The sequence below is a fragment of the Nicotiana tabacum genome, chromosome 6, assembly GCF_000715075.1.
Source record: "Nicotiana tabacum cultivar K326 chromosome 6, ASM71507v2, whole genome shotgun sequence".
NCBI lineage: Eukaryota > Viridiplantae > Streptophyta > Magnoliopsida > Solanales > Solanaceae > Nicotiana > Nicotiana tabacum.
In genome coordinates, this window is record NC_134085.1 from 156423981 (window position 1) to 156447559 (window position 23579).

The following is a 23579-nucleotide window of genomic DNA, read 5'->3' on the forward strand; positions in this document are numbered from 1 at the left end:
GCAAATTTTTTTGATAAATCAATAGGTCTAATATTTAAACCAGAAAGCTTTTTATCTAAAAGCTGAGCTAAGTCATCAAGAGATTTAAATTTAAAATCCTGAATCTCAGGAGGTCTTTGAATATGAGTAGGAATAGTTTGATCAACTGTTTTACTTCCTGAAGTAGAGGCAATATCAGTTGGTCCTTTCTTAGTACTCATTTCTTTTATTAAAATAGTCAAATCATCAAGTTTTTTATCAAGAGAACCAATATGTTCTCCTAATATTTTTACATACAAACCCAAATAATTGTTTTGAGAAATCAATTTATTAATTTCTGCAATACTAATAGCTGTCACGTTATCATCAATAAATTTTTGAAAGGCAGTGAAGGTAATACCAGTATTATTAGGTAGAATAAAGGTAGCCTGAGGAGGATAAATTGCTTTAGTAATATTACCACTCCCGTCTTTATAAGATCTTTCCAATACCTTTATATAAAGTGGTAAATAAGTTGTTATAAACCAAGGAACAAAATACCTAATTTGATTATGTAAGGCACAATTTTCATAAAATTCTTGAGATATATTATTCAAATCATCTTTACTATAAGTATCAAAAAACCATATTTTAAACTGGTTCCATTTTTCACTAAAAAATTCTTTTTGAATATAAATACGGGCCCGAGAACCGGGGCTAAAATCAATTTGGTGTGGAATCATTAAATATTATTGGGGTCGAAATCCATCTCGGATACAGAAGGAATATCTTTATCTGAAATATTGTCATTATCTTGAACAATATTTGTTTGAGGGTTAATCTTAACCCTTTCAACCCTCCTAACCTTTTGCTCAGGCTTATCACTTGCAATAGTGTGTAAAGAAGCTGCACGATTGCGAGCTGGACCGTAGACTAGTTCAACAGGGGAAATATGTTGAATAGCAGGTAGAAGTCTATGATTCGAAAATGAATGTCTATTATAAATAGTAGACTTATCATCAAATTGAATACAAATCCTACCATCCGGATTTTGAGTGACATGCGAAATTTCAGTATTTGACAAGTCGTTAGTAATCTCACTTGGGGATATAACCGAATTTATAGTTTAATGACTGTATGGAAGGATCTATATCCTTTTACCCAAGCAAGGGGCCTGTCGAGGTCCGATACATACTCTTACTGAGCCCATGTGTCTAGCAGTTCTAACTGTGAAAGAGATAGCCCTTTTGACAACTTCAGACGGGCTTTAATGTCACAGCTGGCTAGACGTAGCCACTAAGGCAAAGCCAATAAGAGTAGTACCAGAGTCGACTGTACCACCATCTTGGAACCAAGCCAAGAAACTATATTAAAATTCCTTTATATTTTGAAAGAGTCTGGATTCTTCATGGTTAATATGCAAGAGAAATTAGTTCTTCAACATAGATATGAATCCGTTTAGCCGGACATAGTCACGGCTGGGGAGAGAAACTAAGTATTTAAAATACTAAAGAGAAAAGAGAATAAGTACCTTGAAGGCCGAGAAGCAAGGCCCTTAAGAGAACTAAACTTCAAAACTTTTATTTAACTTCAACTGATTTACAAACTAGTAACTAAATCTTTACAAAGGGGGTTGGTTGAGAGAGAGAGTAGAGAGAGTAGAGAGAGAGGGGGTTCCGGCTCTTCCTTCTTCAAATGAAGAAGCCTCCTTATATAACAAAAAAAAAGAATCTAGAATAGTAAATTGGGTCCCACATCTGGGTCCCTACACAGTGTTTCTACTGCGGATGAACAGTGTATCTACTGTTTAAGTGGGTCCTGGCGGCTGATAAGCTGTCAAGTCTTCTTTTTGTCCAAATTGTGCATTTGTTGGAGGAATTCTTCAACCTTGTCGATATCTCTATCAGATAGTATTATTTTTGGCTGTATTGGTTGTGTATCTTCTACGAGGTCATCACCACTCATTTCACTTCTCATTGAAGTGTCTGATTTTTCGCACTGATCTAGTGATTGGAGCAGATTTCTTTTCAATCCTTCTAAGTATTGATTTATCAAATCAATTTTATCTCCGTCTTGAACTTTGATTCTTCGAGCAATATGTTTGACTGTGCTTTCTTCTATTATCCTCTTTTGAGGGGCCGTTATATATAATTGGATTTGTGTTTTGATAGAATCCAATAATTCTTGTCCATATAACGTTATTGTTTTGGGATCAACTTTCATCAATTTGTCCCAAAAATTGTTATAGAATACCCTATATAAACAAGGGATTTGTTCTTCCGTATAACCTAATTCCGGAGTCCATTTATGGATCCAGGGGATAGAAAATTCAATAAAGAAGTAGATTTGATCAATTTTTTCTAGGTAGCAGATATGATCTGCGTGATATAACTCTGTTAAGAACGGCGAAGCTTTTGTCCATTCTTTGTATAACTTTAGGAATGGTTCAGGCAAAATCTTGGTAGTAGGACCGTGGTATGACCACCAGTTTAAAAACTAGTTAGGGATAGGTCCTGTAAATACCTTTGCGCATACTTTGATAAACCAAGTATGTTTATGTCTCTCATTGTTATAATAAAGCACCCTATCAAATGCTTGAATATAATCCCAATAAGTGAAATTCATAGGTGATTTATTAAGGCTTATATGCCTTTTGTTTCATTGTTGAAATACCCCATTCTTCAACAGATATAATCTGTTTGATAATGACTTTTGAAAAGTTATAAACATTTTCATTCGTGTTATAACCCGAAAAGTGCTGGAATTCTGCACTACCTGTACTGATCAGGATAGTCTCATAATAGGTGCGGGTTTTATATGATTCACCCGGATAATATAATCCATTAATCAGATATCTCTGGAATATTTTCCACGGTTCTTGTTTTCTCTGAATCTCAGAGTTTTCAAGGAGAAATATCATTTCTCTCTTTGGTAACTTTTCATATGATTTGATATCATCATTGTCTTCCTCTTTAGCAATTGAAGCAAAAGTATCACTTTGCTTTTTGGATACTAAATAAGCCTGCAGATGTCCATATAACGGACTATCTTTTGGAATATCTTCTAAATGTATAGAATGTCCTGAGGATTCACCTGTATGCGGTACCCTTGAGTTTATCAAACTCTTTTTTTCTCTTTGTATTACTGGTGAGTTTGACGAGGATTCGTATGACGATTCCTGAGAATAAGTCCTACTAGGAGACGATCTTCCCCTACCTCTGCCGCTAGTGACCCATGAAGGGTCCATTCTGCAGAAATTGCAAATCATTATTAATTAAAAAGGATAGCATAATTCTAGTGCTGATATTATCTTGATCACTGGGAAACTCATTTTCAATTAACTGAAGAATATCAACAACTTCATTAAAATTAGAGTCTTCTTCTTCCCTGGTTTCAATTATGTCAGCCATAATTATATCAAGTATGACTTCATGTAAGTCTCTATTTAAATTAATCACTTTAAGAATAGTGATCAATACCTTATCATCAAAAAATATGGTATAATAATTCATAAACTATTCTTAATATTCCCGGGATAGAAAATTTGGAAGGAAATTATCAATTCCTTTTTTGTATTGTATTTCAAAATCGAAAGGCGCCAGCTGAGCCTGCCATCTAGAAAATATTAATTTAGAAGCATCGTGCTTAAAATCTTTGTCAAACATATATTTAACAGATTGAGCATCAGTTTTTATCAAAAACTTTTGGTTGTATAAGTCGTCTTGAAATTTCAATACACACTTAACAATAGTTAACATTTCTTGCGCCACAGTAGCGTATTTCTTCTGGGCTTCGGTCCATTTACCAGAGTGAAATCTTATTAGATATTCACTCTTATTGTTGGGATTTACTTGTTTTAAAATCCCTCCATATCCAACGTTAGACGCATCTGTCTTGATAATCTTTTGCCAAGTAGGATTGGCAAGGGTTAAACAAGGTAGAGATTTAACCCGCCCTTTAATACTTTTGACTAACTCAGTATGTTGGTTAGTCCAAGGGTGTTTATGATCTTTCTTCAGCCGATCGTATAGAGGGGCTAGATCTCGTGACAAACTTTTATAAAAAGGGGATATATAATTCAGACTTCCCAAAAATCTTTGTAATTGAGTCCTGTCAGTGATAACATCAGGAAATTTTGAGGCAAAATCAATTGATCTTTGTATTGGGGTAATTTTTCCCTGGCAAATATTATGACCTAAAAAACGAACATTCGTTTGGAATAGACTCATCTTAGGTTTAGAAATTACTAAACCGTTTTGTATAACAATTTTCTTGAAAATATCAAGATGATTAATATGCATCTCCAAAGTTTTAGAAAATACTAATATGTCGTCAATATACACGATGATAAAATCCAAATATGGGTTAAAAATATCATTCATAATTTTTTGAAATTCAGAAGGGGCATTTTTCAAACCAAATGGCATAACATTCCATTCATATTGCCCATATGGAACATTGAAAGCAGTTCTATAAGTATGCTCTTTAAATATTTGAATTTGCCAATAACTAGATTTTAAATCAAATTTTGAAAATATATTGGCGTCATATAACCTATATAGCAAGTCCCTTTTATTAGGGATATGATACCTAATCCATTTTAGATGTTTATTTAATGGTTTATAATTTATAACTAATCGAGGGATACCTCGTTCCTTTTCTGCCGCATTATTAACATAAAAGGCAGAACATGACCAAGGAGATTTTGAGGGTTTTATCAAACCCTTTTGTAACAAACTATCAATCTCTTTTTTGCAGAATTCAACTAGTTTAGCATTTATTTGTCAAGGTCGAGATTTAGTAGGAATATCATCCTCAGAGAAGTTTTTTTCGTATGGAAGAGTTACAATATGCCTTTTCCGGTTCCAAAAGGCACTAGGGTGATCGGCGCAAACATCAACGACCATTTTTTCAGCAATCAATTTAATCTTTTGCTGAACTTTAACAGATTGTAAAGTATCGAATATATTCATGCTAAGAATTTCTAATTGTAATGAATCAATATGCCTCTGTTTCATATTAATCAAGGCATTAATATATCTAGTTACGTGATCTGTGACAAAGGAATAACTTATCCTTTTATCTTGATAACTAGCAGAAAAACCATGTTCGTCAATATTATTGAACGGGTAAATAGCATTAATAAAAGGTGTTCCAAGTATAATTGGAGGGTATAACTGGTTTTTTACCAGAAAGAAGAAATGTGGGATGCATGTGTCTATTAAAATTTCAAGACGACTTATACAACCAAAAGTTTTTGATAAAAACTGATGCTCAATCTGTTAAATATATGTTTGACAAAGATTTTAAGCACGATGCTTCTAAATTAATATTTGCTAGATGGCAGGCTCAGCTGGCGCCTTTCGATTTTGAAATACAATACAAAAAAGGAATTGATATTTCCCTCCCGAATTTTCTATCCCCGGAATATTTAGAATAGATTATGAATTATTATACCATGTTTTTTGATGATAAGGTATTGATCACTATTCTTAAAGTGATTAATTTAAATAGAGACTTACAGGAAGTCGTACTTGATATAATTATGGCTGACATAATTGAAACCAGGGAAGAAGAGGACTCTAATTTTAATGAAGTTGTTGATATTCTTCATTTAATTGAAAATGAGTTTCCTATTGGTCAAGATAATATCAGCACTAGAATTATGCTGGGCGGTAGACCGCACGGCCATCCAGATCTAGCTGCTTTAGTACACTTTAACGGTTGGCGGTAGTCCGCACGACCAATAAGGATTCGAAATATACGGAAATTTAATTATAGTTTAATGACTGTATGGAAGGATCTATATCCTTTTACCCAAGCAAGGGGCCTGTCGAGGTCTGATACATACTCTTACTGAGCCCATGTGTCTAGCAGTTCTAACTGTGAAAGAGATAGCACTTTTGACAACTTCATACGGGATTTAATATCACAGCTGGCTAGACGTAGCCACTAAGGCAAAGCCAATAAGAGTAGTACCAGAACCGACTGTACCACCATCTTGGAACCAAGCCAAGAAACTATATTAAAATTCCTTTATATTTTGAAAGAGTCTGGATTCTTCATGGTTAATATGCAAGAGAAATTAGTTCTTCAGCATAGATATGAATCCGTTTAGCCGGACATAGTCACGGCTGGGGAGAGAAACTAAGTATTTAAAATACTAAAGAGAAAAGAGAATAAGTACCTTGAAGGCCGAGAAGCAAGGCCCTTAAGATGAACTGAACTTCAAACCTTTTATTTAACTTCAACTGATTTACAAACTAGTAACTAAATCTTTGCAAAGGGGGTTGGTTGAGAGAGAGAGTAGAGAGAGTAGAGAGAGAGGGGGGTTCCGGCTCTTCCTTCTTCAAATGAAGAAGCCTCCTTATATAACAAAAAAAAGAATCTAGAATAGTAAATTGGGTCCCATATCTAGGTCCCTACACAGTGTTTCTACTGTAGTTGAACAGTATTTCTACTGTGGATGAACAGTGTATCTACTGTTTAAGTGGGTCCTGTCGGCTGATAAACTGTCAAGTCTTCTTTTTGTCCAAATTGTGCATTTGTTGGAGGAATTCTTCCACCTTATCGATATCTCTATCAGATAGTATTATTTCTGGCTGTATTGGTTTTGTATCTTCTACGAGGTCATCACCACTCGTTTCACTTCTCATTGAAGTGTCTGATTTTTCGCACTGATCTAGTGATTGGAGCAGATTTCTTTTCAATCCTTCTAAGTATTGATTTATCAAATCAATTTTATCTCCGTCTTCAACTGAGATTCTTCGAGCAATATGTTTGACTGTGCTTTCTTCTATTATCCTCTTTTGAGGGGCCGTTATATATAATTGGATTTGTGTTTTGATAGAATCCAATAATTTTTGTCCATATAACGTTTTTGTTTTGGGATCAGTTTTCATCAATTTGTCCCAAAAATTGTTGTAGAATACCCTATATAAACAAGGGATTTGTTCTTCCGTATAACCTAATTCCGGAGTCCATTTATGGATCCAGGGGATAGAAAATTCAATAAAGAAGTAGATTTGATCAATTTTTTCTAGGTAGCAGATATGATCTGCGTGATATAACTCTGTTAAGAACGGCGCGAAGCTTTTGTCCATTCTTTGTATAACTTTAGGAATGGTTCAGGCAAAATCTTGGTAGTAGGACCGTGGTATGACCACCAGTTTAAAAACCAGTTAGGGATAGGTCCTGTAAATACCTTTGCGCATACTTTGATAAACCAAGTATGTTTATGTCTCTCATTGTTATAATAAAGCACCCTATCAAATGCTTGAATATAATCCCAATAAGTGAAATTCATAGGTGATTTATTAAGGCTTATCTGCCTTTCTTTCATTGTTGAAATACCCCATTCTTCAACAGATATAATCTGTTTGATAATGACTTTTGAAAAGTTATAAACATTTTCATTCGTGTTATAACCCGAAAAGTGCTGGAATTCTGCACTACCTGTACTGATCAGGATAGTCTCATAATAGGTGCGGGTTTTATATGATTCACCCGGATAATATAATCCATTAATCAGATATCTCTGGAATATTTTCCACGGTTCTTCTTTTCTCTGAATCTCAGAGTTTTAAAGGAGAAATATCATTTCTCTCTTTGGTAACTTTTCATATGAATTGATATCATCATTGGCTTCCTCTTTAGCAATTGAAGAAAAAGTATTACTTTGCTTTTTGGATGCTAAATAAGCCTGCAGATGTCCATATAACGGACTATCTTCTGGAATATCTTCTAAATGTATAGAATGTCCTGAGGATTCACCTGTATGCGGTACCCTTGAGTTTATCAAACTCTTTTTTCCTCTTTGTATTACTGGTGAGTTTGACGAGGATCCGTATGACGATCCCTGAGAATAAGTCCTACTAGAGGAGGATCTTCCCCTACCTCTGCCCCTGGTGACCCATGAAGGGTCCATTCTGCAGAAATTGCAAATCATTATTAATTAAAAAGGATAGCATAATTCTAGTGCTGATATTATCTTGACCACTGGGAAACTCATTTTCAATTAACTGAAGAATATCAACAACTTCATTAAAATTAGAGTCTTCTTCTTCCCTGGTTTCAATTATGTCAGCCATAATTATATCAAGTATGACTTCCTGTAAGTCTCTATTTAAATTAATCACTTTAAGAATAGTGATCAATACCTTATCATCAAAAAACATGGTATAATAATTCATAATCTATTCTAAATATTCCCGGGATAGAAAATCCGGAAGGGAATTATCAATTCCTTTTTTGTATTGTATTTCAAAATCGAAAGGCGCCAGCTGAGCCTGCCATCTAGCAAATATTAATTTAGAAGCATCGTGCTTAAAATCTTTGTCAAACATATATTTAACAGATTGAGCATCAGTTTTTATCAAAAACTTTTGGTTGTATAAGTCGTCTTGAAATTTCAATACACACTTAACAATAGTTAACATTTCATGCCACAGTAGCGTATTTATTCTGGGCTTCGGTCCATTTACCAAAGTGAAATCTTATTAGATATTCACTCTTATTGTTGGGATTTACTTGTTTTAAAATCCCTCCATATCCAACGTTAGACGCATCTGTCTCGATAATCTTTTGCCAAGTAGGATTGGCAAGGGTTAAACAAGGTAGAGATTTAACCCGCCCTTTAATACTTTTGACTAACTCAGTATGTTGGTTAGTCCAAGGGTGTTTATGATCTTTCTTCAGCCGATCGTATTGAGGGGCTAGATCTCGTGACAAACTTTTATAAAAAGGGGATATATAATTCAAACTTCCCAAAAATCTTTGTAATTGAGTCCTGTCAGTGATAACATCAGGAAATTTTGAGGCAAAATCAATTGATCTTTGTATTGGGGTAATTTTTCCCTGGCAAATATTATGACCTAAAAAACGAACATTCGTTTGGAATAGACTCATCTTAGGTTTAGAAATTACTAAACCGTTTTGTATAACAATTTTCTTGAAAATATCAAGATGCTTAATATGCATCTCCAAAGTTTTAGAAAATACTAATGTGTCGTCAATATACACGATGATAAAATCCAAATATGGGTTAAAATATCATTCATAATTTTTTGAAATTCAGAAGGGGCATTTTTCAAACCAAATGGCATAACATTCCATTCATATTGGCCAAATGGAACATTGAAAGCAGTTCTATAAGTATGCTCTTTAAATATTTGAATTTGCCAATAACCAGATTTTAAATCAAATTTTGAAAATATATTGGGGTCATATAACCTAGATAGCAAGTCCCTTTTATTAGGGATAGGATACCTAATCCATTTTAGATGTTTATTTAATGGTTTATAATTTATAACTAATCGAGGGATACCTCGTTCCTTTTCTGCCGCATTATTAACATAAAAGGCAGAACATGACCAAGGAGATTTTGAGGGTTTTATCAAACCCTTTTGTAACAAACTATCAATCTCTTTTTTTGCAGAATTCAACTAGTTCAGCATTCATCTGGCAAGGTCGAGATTTAGTAGGAATATCATACTCAGAGAAGTTTTTTTCGTATGGAAGAGTTACAATATGCCTTTTCCGGTTCCAAAAGGCACTAGGGTGATCGGCGCAAACATCAACGGCCATTTTTTCAGCAATCAATTTAATCTTTTGCTGAACTTTAACAGATTGTAAAGTATCGAATATATTCATGCTAAGAATTTCTAATTGTAATGAATCAATATGCCTCTAATCAAGGCATTAATATCTCTAGTTACGGGATCTGTGACAAAAGAATAACTTATCCTTTTATCTTGATAATTAGCAGAAAAACCATGTTCATCTATATTATTGAACGGGTAAATAGCATTAATAAAAGGTGTTCCAAGTATAATTGGAGGGTATAACTGGTTTTTTACCAGAAAGAAGAAATGTGGGATGCAGACTTTATTCTGGCAAATATGAGTATTAGGCAATTTGTACTCTATATCTAAAGCATGACCAGAAGTGGATTTCACCAAATGAGTGGTCTTTTGAAAATAGTCAAATTCTTTCCATTACATCAACCTTGTCACTCTCAATTAAACTTCTTTTCCTCTTAAAAAATGAAGTAGAGAATTCCTCTATAACTTCTTCTTTTATCTGCTTAGGAAATGTTAAATTCCTACCTACACCATCACTGTTTGAAACACATGCCATTGCCTTCTCATCATCATTGTCGCTAATGAGAACAACAATTGATCAAAGACACACCCTGTCGGGTACTGTATCTAAGTTATTCTCTGTATCCAAATTCATCCCTAGTAATAGTACCACGAGGATAATCACCAAAGCCACGAGACAGCTTTATGATGCCAATGAAGCAAAATGAGCTATTCAATGAGACTCGTATTGTAAAGAAGAAGAAAGAAACTGATCCAGAAAGGTGGGTCGAGGTTCGAGCCTCGACTATACATGTAAATTTTTTACCTTTCATTAAGTATTTTGATTTACTTTTATATAAATTTTAAAATACTAATTCAATATAATTTTTCTTATAGGTTCGCTTCATAGCTGATGTGGGGGAATTCATACGCAGTTAGCCACCTAATGAGTCGGGCGAGGAAATCCAACTTTCAGACGAGGATGCTGAAAGAACACTTTTTGAGTACTTTATATACTTTGAACTAGACAATATAACCAGTTTTTGAATGGGCTTGTAATAAGCGTTAACTTAGTTTTGTTAACTTAATGTGTTAGTTCTATTGAACTTTATACTTTGTTGCTTTTTATTGTTGTTGTTGTTGTTGTTGTTGTTTATTGTTGTTATTGTTGGCATAAAATGCCTGTTTAGGATTTTTGGTAAGCTACATGCCAAAACAGGCAGTTTCTGCCAAAAATATACCAAGAAAAGCGACCAACTTTGATCACTAGTTGGTCGCTTTTTCCTTAAAAAAACAATTTTCCGGGCAATAGCGACCAAGATTTCTCAAAAGCGACCAACTTTGGTCGCTAATCCATTTATAAAAATAAACAATTTCTGGAAATATAGCGGCCAAATTTGGTCGCTTATAATTAAAAAAAAATTATTTCTTGAAGTTAGCGACCAACTATGGTCACTTATTTTTAAAAAGAATTAAAAAAAATTGATAAAAAAGCGACCAATCTTGGTCTCTATTTTCCATATTTTAAAATATAATATTTGGATTAGAGACCAAAATTGGTCGTTTTTTATGATTAATAATAAATAAATAAATAAATAAATAAATGTATTTTACATTTAGAGACCAACTTTGGTCGCCAAAATTATATTATTAAAATAATAAAGCGACCAAATTTGGTCGTTATAGTATTTACCCGTAATATTTGGTCCTTTTACCGTAGAGACCAGCAATATTGCGACCAGGCATGTTCGGTTGCTTTTTGGTCGCTTTTAGGCCTATAAGCGACCAACTTTGGTCGCTTTTTACCGGATTTCTAGTAGTGGCTAAAACATTAAAAAAAAATGCGGGTCGAATAATTATAAAATTCTTGACAAAAGTTGCTCAGTCCACGTTTATGCTGCATGCTCAAATGTTCAAGGATGTATATATCGCGAGTCAACCGCCTCCAAAATTTCAGTAGACATACGTGTGTGCTCCTCCAAATATATATACTAAAACATTGCTCAGGCTGTTAATGATGTGCCGGTGAAGTTGTACATTGCAATGCCTAATTGGGATTTGAACTTCTAATTTAAAGTAATTTTGGAACCCCTATACTATCACAGTAAAAAAGATCTCATATCAAGAGAATTCAGCAGTTTTATAAAAGAACTTTTTGTGACGACCCGACCCGTTGTCTCGTGAGTTACCGCCCCATTTTTCCCACTACCTATTTTGTTATGCTTATGTGGACGAGTTGAATTAGAGTGGTTTTGATACGAAATGAGACACTTAGTCTCTTTAAGGAAGGTTTGTGTTGGAAAAGTCAACCAGACGTTAACTTATGTGTTAGAAGGCTTGGAAGTGAGTTCTGATGGTTCGGTTAGCTTCGGGAGGTGATTTGTGACTTAGGAGCGTGATCGGAATGGGTTTTGGAGTTGTAGCGAAGAATTAGGCTTGAATTGGCGAAGTTAGTATTTTGGCGAATTCTGGTTGGTAGGTGAGATTTTGATACGGGGGTCGGAATGGAATTCTGAGTGTTGCAGTAGCTTCGTTAGGTGATTTTGGATGTGTGTGCAAAATTTCAGATCATTCGGAGGTGTTTTGGTCGGGTTTTTGATCAAATGCGTATTTCGGAAGTTTTTAAGAAATTTAGGCTTGAATCCGATGTAATTTGATGGTTTTGTTGTTGTTTGTGATGTTTTGATGGTTGGAACAAGTTTGAATGATGTTTTAGGATGGGTTGGCACTTTTGGATGAGGTCCCAGGGGCCTGAGGGTGATTTCGGATGGTCAATCAGACCAATCTTGGTTTTTGAAGTTGCAGATTTCAGCTGAGTGTTGCAGAACATTTTTGTTCTCTGCGATCGCAGGAGTGCAATTGCAATCGCATAGAAGGTTTGGGGAAGGCCGTTCTGATTGCTTAATGCGATCGCAGAATAGGGTATGCGATCGCATAGGTTGATGAGGTTGTTCATTGCGATCGCGTAGCGTTAAATAGACCTGAGGTTGTGAGGGGTATTTTGCTCAATGCGATCGCGGAGTAGTTTATGCGATCGCGTAGGTTTGATTGGTGAAGCAGTGCGATTGCAGTTAAGAGGTCGCGTTCGCATAGGACATTTTGGAGGCCTGGGAAAGTTGAGCTATGCGATCGCAGAGGCTTGGATGCGATCGCATAGAGTAAAATCTGGGCTGACAGAAGGGTTTTAATAAACATTTCACCCGCGAACCAAGTCCCATTTCCTCCATTGTTGAGTAACCTTGGGAGCTTTTGACGAGTATTAAAGAGGGTTTTGATTGGGAATCGATTGGAGGTGAGTCCTATGGCCTAGAAACGTCATTTAATTGTATATTCAACATCTAAATTCATGGAAATTTGATTAAAAGGGGAAGGATTAGGGCTTGACTTTTGAAATAGAAATTTGGGGGGGTATGAGGGAGCATTTAAGCTAGGATTTGGGTAATTTGATATGTATAGACTCGTGGCGAGATAAGGAATCCGGTGATGTCAATTTTCTGATTTTTTGAGAAGTGGTCCCGGGGCTCGGGTTTTGCCAACTTCGTGATTTTCGAGTTTTTTCGATTGGGTTGTATTCCCTTAGCCTATTGTAACGTATTACTTGTGGTTTTGATCAGATTCGACGCTCGAGGAGGTTTATTTGCGAGGCAAGGGAGTAGCGAGCTAGGATTTCGGCCTGCTTGAGGTGGGTAATAGTTGTAAATGATGTCCTGAGGGTTTGAAACCCCGGATTTGCACATCGTAGTGCTATATTGAGGCAAGATACGCGCTGGATGATGAGCGTGGGGTCTTTCACTACTGGGGATTGTGACTTGGTCCATCCCGATTGATGATTTTACCGAATATTTGACTGAAATTCATTTGTTATCATCATGATTTGGGCTGATTTCCATATTTGGGATTCGTGCCAAGTATTTGAACCATTCGGGGATTTTTATGACTGTTTCCTCACTGCTTGACTTATTATTTGAACTCAGTCCTGTTGATATCTACTGTTTTACAAACTCAGCCACTTTTACTCATATTTGAAACTTAAATGATATTTCTACATCATGTTTTGGGCTGAGAACTACTGTTTTACTAATGCCCAAGGGGCTTGTGATGATTTTTGGACTGAGTGAGGCCGAGGGCCATATGTGAGGATATGCTGAGTGATATGAGGCCGAGGGCCTGAGATACTTTATATGCCACGAGGTGGCTTGAGTGATGTGAGGCCGAGTACCAAGTGATGATGCCACGAGGTGGCTTGATATAGCGCTTGGGCCGTAAGGGGCCCCTCCGGAGTCTTTACACCCATAGTGAGTGCGGGTAGCCATTATGTTGAGTGATTGATACTATGCCCGAGGGGCTAATATGAGTGATTGTGAGGTAGCCCGACGGGCTGATACTATTCTGAGAGTGAGCCCGAGGGGCTAACACTATTCTGAGTGATTGATGCTGAGCCCGAGGGGCTGATACTACGCTGGGCGATTGATACCGTGCCCGAGGGGCGGATTTCTACTTGTTATTTACCTGTTAAATTACCGGTTTTACTTGTTTTAAAAGGAATATCATTTGATTTCTTCACTGATTTACTGCTTTAAGTGATTTTTACTGCTTGATATGGAATTGCCTTGTGCCTTTACGTGTTTTCATACTTTCAGCCATTATTTATAGTTATTACTCACTGAGTCGGAGTACTCACATTACTCCCTGCACCATGTGTGCAGGTACAGGTATTCCTGAGGCATAGAGCGAGCTTTCCTATCATTCTATTTTCATCGGAGTTATCGAGGTAGCTGCATGGCATTCGCAGACTCGATTTCTCCTTCTATCTCCACCTATTATTCCGTATTTTAGACATATTTCTGTATTAGATTGTTGAAACCTTGTATTAGAGGCTCAGACTTGTGACACCGGATCAGTGGGCTGTTTTACAGAGATTTTTCGTTATTATGGTTTCCGCACATTTCATCTGTTAAATTCATACTTCTACTTATATTAATATGGTATTAAATCCCGAAAATTGGTATTGAATTATAAAGAAAGAGGTTGTGAGATTTTAGTTGGTCGGGCTCACCTAGCCTTGTGTTGGGTGACATCACGGCGGGGGTTGGGGTCGTGACAAGTTGGTATCAGAGCCTATGTTACTTGGTCTCGCGAGTCTTGAGCCGGTTTTGTAGAGTCTCACGGATTGGTACAGAGACGTCTGTATTTATCCTCGAAAGGCTGCAGAACCTTTAGGAAAACTTCACATTCTTGAATTTCTATCGTGTGTCCTTGATTCATCTTGAAAAGAAACTTTTGAAATTCCTTCCACGCGTTCATATGCGCGCATGAGCCCTCAGTATTAGATGTTCCTTGATGGCTTGTGATTCCCCGATCGAGGGGCGAGGTGTAATCTCTGTGAGTTTATGGTGGGCCAATCTGAAGGACTTGAGGTTGGATATTTGCCTATGGCTGGAGCGCTGAGGTGCTGATTGTGTAAACAAGTGTTTTTGAACTTATATGTTCGGTAGTGTCCCCGTTAGTGGAAATGATGGCTGTGGCTATGTGAGGAGTATGTTAGTACTACGAGGCGTATCCATATGAATTGGAAGCGACGAGAAGGGGTTTGTTGAATGATGGAAGAATTAGTAGATGCTTGAAGTCTATCTTGATTCAAGTTATAGCCCGAGTTATGGGCGTTTGAAGAATCTTTTCATGACTCCTAGTTGGGAGTGAAGTAAATTTCATGTTGCGGTATGAGTACAGACTCAGGAAGATCAAGTGACTGCGTAATTCTTATGGCGGTGGAAGGTATACGAAGATGTTATATTGAGGCAAAACAGGTGAGTTATCTCCCGTGAAGTGTGTTGAGGCGGTGTGATCCTCATGTGAATGACAAAAGATCTCATGTGCAAATGAATTGTAAGTGTTGAAGTTTGAAAATTTTGGTTCACTTAAGGGAGTGAGTTTAACTGTTGCGAGATTGCCAAAAAGTTGAAGTACTAGATGAAATGTGTTTACACAAGCTTATAGAGGATTTGAGTTTAACCTCACTATGGTATTGAGGCAATAATGGAGTATATGCGTTATGAGTATAGTGTGTTGTGATCTATGGCTTCGAGCCAAATTAGGGAGGATTACTCCGATTGTGATGGTTGTTCTTGTGTGTTATGAGAAAAAATGGCAGTTATTATGGACCTTTAAAAGGTTATCAGACTAGTTCAGTGTGATCAGAATCAGCTTGAAGTCGGTGGATAGATTTAATGTGAATAATGGCTCTATATCAGGTCAGATGTGTGCATTTTAGTAACGCGGTCCTCATGGAGGAGTAGTTAGGTTGATGTTTTGTTGTCAGATATTTGCGTAATGATGCATTGCGCCATGTGAGTTGTGAGACGACTTGAGAAATTGCTATGTGTTGAGAATCTGTGTAGGAATGACGTTATATGAGCATCTTGGCTCTTGAAATTTAGATTGTACATCGCACCTCAGTTGTGCTTGAGTTTTGTAGCTTATAACGCTATATGTCCCTCAGAGATAATATTATGCACTTAGCATGCTTATGACCAATACTCAATATTTTGTTGTAATGAGAAAATTTGGCTAGATGTCCATCTCCTTATGTAAGATCTATGTGTGGATCGGGTGGCACGCCGCCATGGGTATGTTATCTGGATCGGGTTGCACGCCGCAACAGTGTGATATTGAGTATAATTTTCTATATGCTATTTTGTATGCCTTGCTTCCTGTTTTCTAAGGAAAGTCCGTATTAGTGCGTGGGATTGGTAATTCCTTCCAGAGTTCGTTTTCTTTTTTTGTATCGCGTTCTAATTGGTAGCCTATTAGCATATTAGGGCATCATATGTGGCTTTTGATTATGTTTGGGGTGGCTTATTGCCTGAGCAGTTCGTAATGGGTGAGACGAGATCATTGAATTCGAGATCAGTGCAATCTGAGTATATGAAGTAAATTAAGGGGCTAAGACCATTGTTTGGTTCATAATGATGTGATAGTTATTGCTAGAAGTATAGACCCAATGAATTATTGATTCGGCGGTGTTATGATTTTATACCGATCTCATCCGTCGTGTCGGTATTGTAAGAATTTGAACAAGACCTATGTATGTCATGCAGAGCATGGGATGTGTAATGATTTTTCTTTTAGATGGGATCAATGGAAGTTCTTAACTAGTTAAGTACGTAAACGTTCATGGTTCGGAAGGGAGGTGAAGTCCTCATGTTACCTTTGGATGATATAGTATATGCGATATGTTGTGAAGGATTGAGATTTGCGTGTGTAAGGTTATGGTTCAGTTATGAATGGAAATTTATAACATTCTTAGGTAGTACGGGCAGCTTTAGGTGATTAAAGAAATGAGTTTCAGATGATTAGGGTGAATGATCTTCAGATGATTAAGGAAATTGTATTTTTAATCATAGTAATCATAGAAAAAGGCCAATGTGATTAAGTTGATGGCACTTCAATAGTATTGCGGCACTTTAAGGCTGGATCGACTGCTGATATTCGAGTTGCTTGTATGGAACATGGAGATTTTAGAGTATTTATCGTGGGATGATTGGGTATTAAAGGTGTGCATGTATTCGCACAGTGGAGACTGGAATCTGGTATGATGATTTGTGTGCCATATGGAGTTGGAGACTGGGAGTTCTCATGTACAGGCTAGGTTGTGGTGGTGGATCGTGTGTATTGGGCACTGTTTAGCGGAAATTGGGATTTGGAGGCTTGAGTGGATCTTTGTTTGCTGGTATGTTAGATTTATGATGTAATGTCGGAATTCAGATTGGTTGTCTTAGTGTTGAGTGATTCTGAACTATTGCGCTATAGGCAATACCGAAAATGGCACGGGTTGAGTGATGAAGTTCGTTGGATTATGTTCTAGTATAGTGGTTTATATTTCAAAGAACCAGCGGACGGTTGGGAAGGATTGCTTTCTTAATTGGGCATTCGTGATGGATGTCAGTACAAAGGTTGCTATCATTAATTCAGTTACGGTGTTGAGGGATTTTTCGGATGCATTTCATGTGGCTAGGCATGTCGTCGGGTGAGGTTATTGATTTCGGTATTAATTTGGTGCCGGGCACCGGATCGTCTGGCTCCGATAGGAGTTGTAGTAGTAGAAGTCGAGCGGGACGAGTAATTGGGTGTTGCTCGGTGAATAATGTACTGGTTATGTTCTATCAGGTTTGCGTGGTGTGTGTTATTTGTTTCACCGTGGGTGTAATGATTTGCTTTGGGTCCAGACATCAATTGAGCATGGTTGTCGATTTCAAGCATAGTGACTTGCGGTGTTTCATATGGAGCAGTATTTTCATAGGATCGCGGGTTGCAGTAAAGCTGTGTGGAAACATGACCTTGCGGGTCGAATTTAAGTGTCCTATTTCTATGATGTGAGACAGGGTGTCAGCCTTGTGTTGTGGCAGTACTGGTGAGTTTGAGGTACAACTCTCTCAGTTGAGTCATTTTCATGATTTGAGTATGTTCGGACCGTTTCTTATTGGTGCACGTATTATGCAAGTTGTGGCTTAGGAATGTATTGATGTGTCATGTCACCAGAGTGGTGTGTTGGGTTCGAAGTGATTGTTGGGGTCATTAATGAATACAAACGGATTTGATTTCAGCATGTTTGATGGGTAAATATCGAGGTTCGGTTCAAAAATTTGTTATGATATTTGCTAGAGGAGAAATGGCCTCATGAATGGTTGATCTGAGCAATGGTTATGGTTTATTGCGTGTTTCAATTATTGTTGGCAGTATATGAGAGTGTTGGAATGAGACCTTGGCTAATAACAGATTTCTATCGGTATTTGGTTATTGTGTTCAGCTGCTGTGAATGGAAGTTATCGCTGCATTTGTTTGAGTTATTGGTATATCATATAATTGCACCTAAGGTTGCAGGCATGGCTTAATACAACTGGTTCAGACTTATTCTGAATGTAGGTGTGAGGTTCTGATCTTGTGCATGATTCCAAAAAGGTGAAATATGGCTCTATGATTTATGGGCTAGACTAGATTGTGTGATTTTAGTTAAAACGCGTTATCGGACCCATGTGAGATAAGGTGACGTGGGATCATCCCCAAGTTTATGCTTGATAAGGTCATTCAGCTTTTGGTTGGCTTCTAGGACAACTCTGGGTACGCTCGAGGACGAGCGTTTGTTTAAGTTGGAGAGAATGTGACGACCCGACCCGTCGTCTCGTGAGTTACCGCCCCGTTTTCCCCACTACCTCTTTTCTTATGCGTATGTGGACGAGTTAAATTGGAGTAGTTTTGATAATAAATGAGACACTTAGTCTCTTTAAGGAAGGTTTGTGTTGGAAAAGTCAACCGGACGTTGACTTATGTGTTAGAAGGATCGGAAGAGAGTTCCGATGGTTCGGTTAACTTCGGGAGGTGATTTGTGACTTAGGAGCGCGATCGGAATGGGTTTTGGAGTTGTAGAGAAGAATTAGGCTTGAATTGGCGAAGTTAGTATTTTGGCGAATTCTGGTTGGTAGGTGAGATTTTGATATGGGGGTCGGAATGGAATTCCGAGAGTTGCAGTAGCTTCGTTAGGTGATTTTAGATGTGTGTGCAAAATTTCAGATCATTCGGAGGTGTTTTGGTCGGGTTTTTGATCAAATGCGTATTTCGGAAGTTTTTAAAAAATTTAAGCTTGAATCCGATGTAATTTGATGGTTTGTGGTCTTTTGATGGTTGGAACAAGTTTGAATGATGTTTTAGGATGGGTTGGCACTTTTGGTTGAGGTCCCGGGGGCCTCGGGGTGATTTCGGATGGTCAATCGACCAATTTTGGTCCTAGGGTTGATGTTTTAGGCTTGAAGGTTTGGGGAAGGCTGTTCTGATTGCTCAATGCGATCGCGGAATAGGGTATGAGATCGCATAGGTTGAGGAGGTTGTTCATTGTGATCGCATGAGGAGTAATGCGATCCCGTAGCGCTAAATGGACCTGAGGTTCTGAGGGGTACTTTGCTCAATGCGATCGCGGAGTAGTGTATGCGATCGCGTAGGTTTGATTGGTGAAGCAGTGCGATCGCAGTTAAGGGGTCGCGTTCGCATAGGACATTTTTGAGGCCTCGGAAAGTTGAGTTATGTATAGACTGGACATTTTGGGGGTTTGAGGGAGCATTTGAGCTCGGATTTCGGTAAATTTGATATGTATAGACTCGTGGCGAGATAAGGAATCCGGTGATGTCAATTTTCTGATTTTTCGAGAAGTGGGCCCGGGGCTCGGGTTTTGCCAGCTTCGTAATTTTCGATATTTTTAGAGTCTTTTCGATTGGGTTGTTTTCCCTTAGCCTATTGTAACGTATTACTTGTGGTTTTGATCAGATTCGACGCTCGAGGAAGTTGATTTGCGAGGCAAGGGAGTAGCGAGCTAGGATTTCAGCCTGCTTGAGGTGAGTAATGGTTGTAAATGATGTCGTGAGGGTTTGAAACTACGGATTTGCATATCGTAGTGCTATATTGAGGCAAGATACGCACTGGATGATGAGCGTGCGGTCTTTTACTACTGGGGATTGTGACTTGGTCCATCCTGATTGATGATTTTACCGAATATTTGACTAAAATTCATTTGTTATCATCATGATTTGGGTTGATTGCCATATTTGGGCTTCGTGCCAACTATTTGAACCCTTCAGGGATTTTTATCACTGTTTCCTCACTGATTGACTTATTATTTGAACTCAGTCCTGTTGATATTTACTGTTTTACAAACTCAGCCACTTTTACTCAGATTTGAAACTTAAATGATATTTCTACATCATGTTTTGGGCTGAGAACTACTGTTTTACTAATGCCCAAGGGGCTTGTGATGATTTTTGGACTAAGTGAGGCCGAGGGCCATATATGAGGATATGCTGAGTGATATGAGGCTGGGGGCTTGAGATACTTTATATGCCACGAGGTGGATTGAGTGATGTGAGGCCGAGTGCCGCGTGATGATGCCACGAAGTGTCTTGATATAGCGCTTCGGCCGTAAGGGGCCCCTTAGGAGTCTGCACACCCACAGTGAGTGTGGGTATCCATTATGTTGTGTGATTGATATTATGCCCGAGGGGATGATATGAGTGATTGTGAGGTAGCCCGAGCGGTTGATACTATTCTGATAGTGAGCCCGAGGGGCTGACACTGTTCTGAGTGATTGATACTGATCCCGAGGGGCTGATACTGTACTGAGAGTTAGCCCGAGGGGCTGATACTATGCTGAGCGATTTATACCGTGCCTGAGGGGCGGATTTCTACTTGTTATTTTTCTGTTAAATTACCGGTTTTACTTGTTTTAAAAGGAATATCATTTGATTTCTTCACTGGTTTACTGCTTTAAGTGATTTTTACTGCTTGATATGGAATTGCTTTGTGCCTTTACGTGTTTTCATACTTTCAGCCATTATTTATAGTTATTACTCACTGAGTCGGAGTACTCACATTACTCCTTGCACCATGTGTGCAGGTACATGTATTCCTGAGGCATAGAGCGAGCTTTCCTGCCGTTCTGTTTTTATCGGAGTTATCGAGGTAGCTACATGGCGTTCGCAGACCCAATTTCTCCTTCTATCTCCACTTATTATTCCGCATTTTAGACATATTTCTGTATTAGATTGTTGAAACCTTGTATTAGAGGCTCAGACTTGTGACACCGGATCAGTGGGCTGTTTTACAGAGATTTTTCGTGATTATGGTTTCCGCACATTTCATCTGTTAAATTCATACTTCTATTTATATTAAATTTGTATTAAATAGCGAAAATTGGTATTAGATTATAAAGAAAGAGATTGTGAGATGTTAGTTGGTCGGGCTTGCCTAGAATTGTGTTGGGCGGCATCACGACCGGGGTTGGAGTCGTGACACTTTTTTGGCCTGATTAATATGGGGTCCATCCCCATAATGAAAAAGAAAATAAAAAAATAAGAGATCAGACACTAGGGTCCCAATCTGTTTTTGGAGGAAAGGTGACTTTGCCTATAAAAAGGAGCTCTGGGCTTCTCTCATTTATAACACACAGAAAGAGAAGCAATACAGTAGTTGCAGAGAGTATTTCTAGAGTATTGTGAAAAATAGACTGTGTAGGGAAAATAGAGAGTGTGAGCAATATTATAGTAAGGTGTGAATCTTAAATGAGGGTTATTTCTTTGGAGCGGATAGTGGTCCCTGGAGTATTTTACTTGGACTATTGGGTGTAAAATTCCTCATTATAGTGGATTATTTTGCTCCTCTCGGGCTCGTGGTTTTTTCCCTTATTTAGAAGGGTTTTCCACGTTAAAAATATTTGTGTCCTTGTTGTTCTTTTTATTCTTGTTGATTACCGTATCTTGGTCCTACATTATTGTTTCGTTGTTATTACCATGAATATTATTTTTGTAGGGGGATTTATTCCCAACAACTGGTATCAGAGCACAGGTTCTGCTCGTTCACAGAAATACTATTCGTTGTCGGTAGTACTATACTTGGTGAAAAATAAAAATGTCCGGAGTAAAGTACAAGGTAGCAAAATTCAACGGAGATAGCGGTTTCTCAACATGGCAAAGAAGGATGATGGATCTTATCATCCAACAAGGATTACACAAGGTACTAGATGTTGATGCCAAAAAGCCTGATACCATGAAAGCTGAGAATTAGGCTGACTTGGATGAAAGAGCTGCTAGTACAATCTGGTTGCACTTATCAGATGATGTGGTAAATAACATCATTGATGAAGACACCGCACATGGCATTTGGACAAGGTTAGAAAGCCTATACATGCCCAAAACACTGACAAATAAATTGTACCTGAAGAAGCAGTTATACGCCCTACACATGGGTAAAGGTACAAATTTTTTATCACATTTAAATGTGTTTAACGGACTAATCACACAGCTCGCCAATCTCAGAGTGAAAATCGAGGAAGAAGATAAATCCATCTTGTTGTTGAACTCATTGCCATCTTCGTATGATAATTTGACAATAACCTTCCTGCACGCTAAGACTACCATTGAGTTGAAAGATGTCACATTGATTCTTCTACTCAATGAGAAGATGAGAAAGAAGCCTAAAAATCAAGGACATGCTCTCATCATAGAAGGTAGAGGCAGGAGTTATCAAAATAGTTCAAGAAATTATGGTAAATCTAGAGCTCGTGGGAAGTCCAGGAACCGATCCAAGTCAAAAGCCAAAATTGCTACAATTGCGATCAACCAGGTCACTTCAAAAGAGACTACCAAATCTAAGGAAGGGCAAAGGTGAAAGTAGTGGAAAGAAAAATGACGACAACACAACCGTCATGGTGCAAAATAATGATAATGTTGTTCTCTTCATAAATGACGGAGAGGAATGCATGCACTTGACAAGTCCAGAATCGAAATGGGTGGTTGACACAGTGGCATCTTACCATGCCACAGTGTTAAGAGATATTTTTTGTAGATATGTAGTAGGTGATTTCGGCACTGTGAGAATGGGTAACACAAGTTACTCAAAGATTGCGGGGATTGGTGACATTTGTATCAAGACAAATGTCGGATGCACATTGGTTCTAAAGGACGTGCGACATATACCTGATTTGCGGATGAACTTGATCTCAAGATTTGCTTTGGACCGAAATGGGTACGAGAACTATTTTGCAAATCAAAAGTGGAGACTCACTAAGGGATCATTGGTGATTGCAAAGGGAGTTTCTCGTGGCACGTTGTACAAGACAAATGCAGAAATATGCTGAGGTTAATTGAACGCGGCACAAGATGAGATTTTTGCAGATCTGTGGCACAAAAGAATGGGTCATATGAGCGAGAAGTGATTGCAGATTCTTGTCAGAAAATCACTCATCTCTTTTGCCAAAGGTACAACAGTAAAACCTTGTGACTACTATTTATTTGGTAAGCAGCATAGAGTCTCATTTCAAACATCGTCTGAAAGAAAATTGAATGTGCTTGATTTATTTTATTCAGATGTTTGTGGTCCAATAAAAATTGAATTGATGGGCGATAACAAATATTCTATTACTTTTATTGATGATGTTTCACGTAAATTGTGGGTTTATATCTTGAAAACTAAAGATCAGGTGTTGCAAGTTTTCCAAAAGTT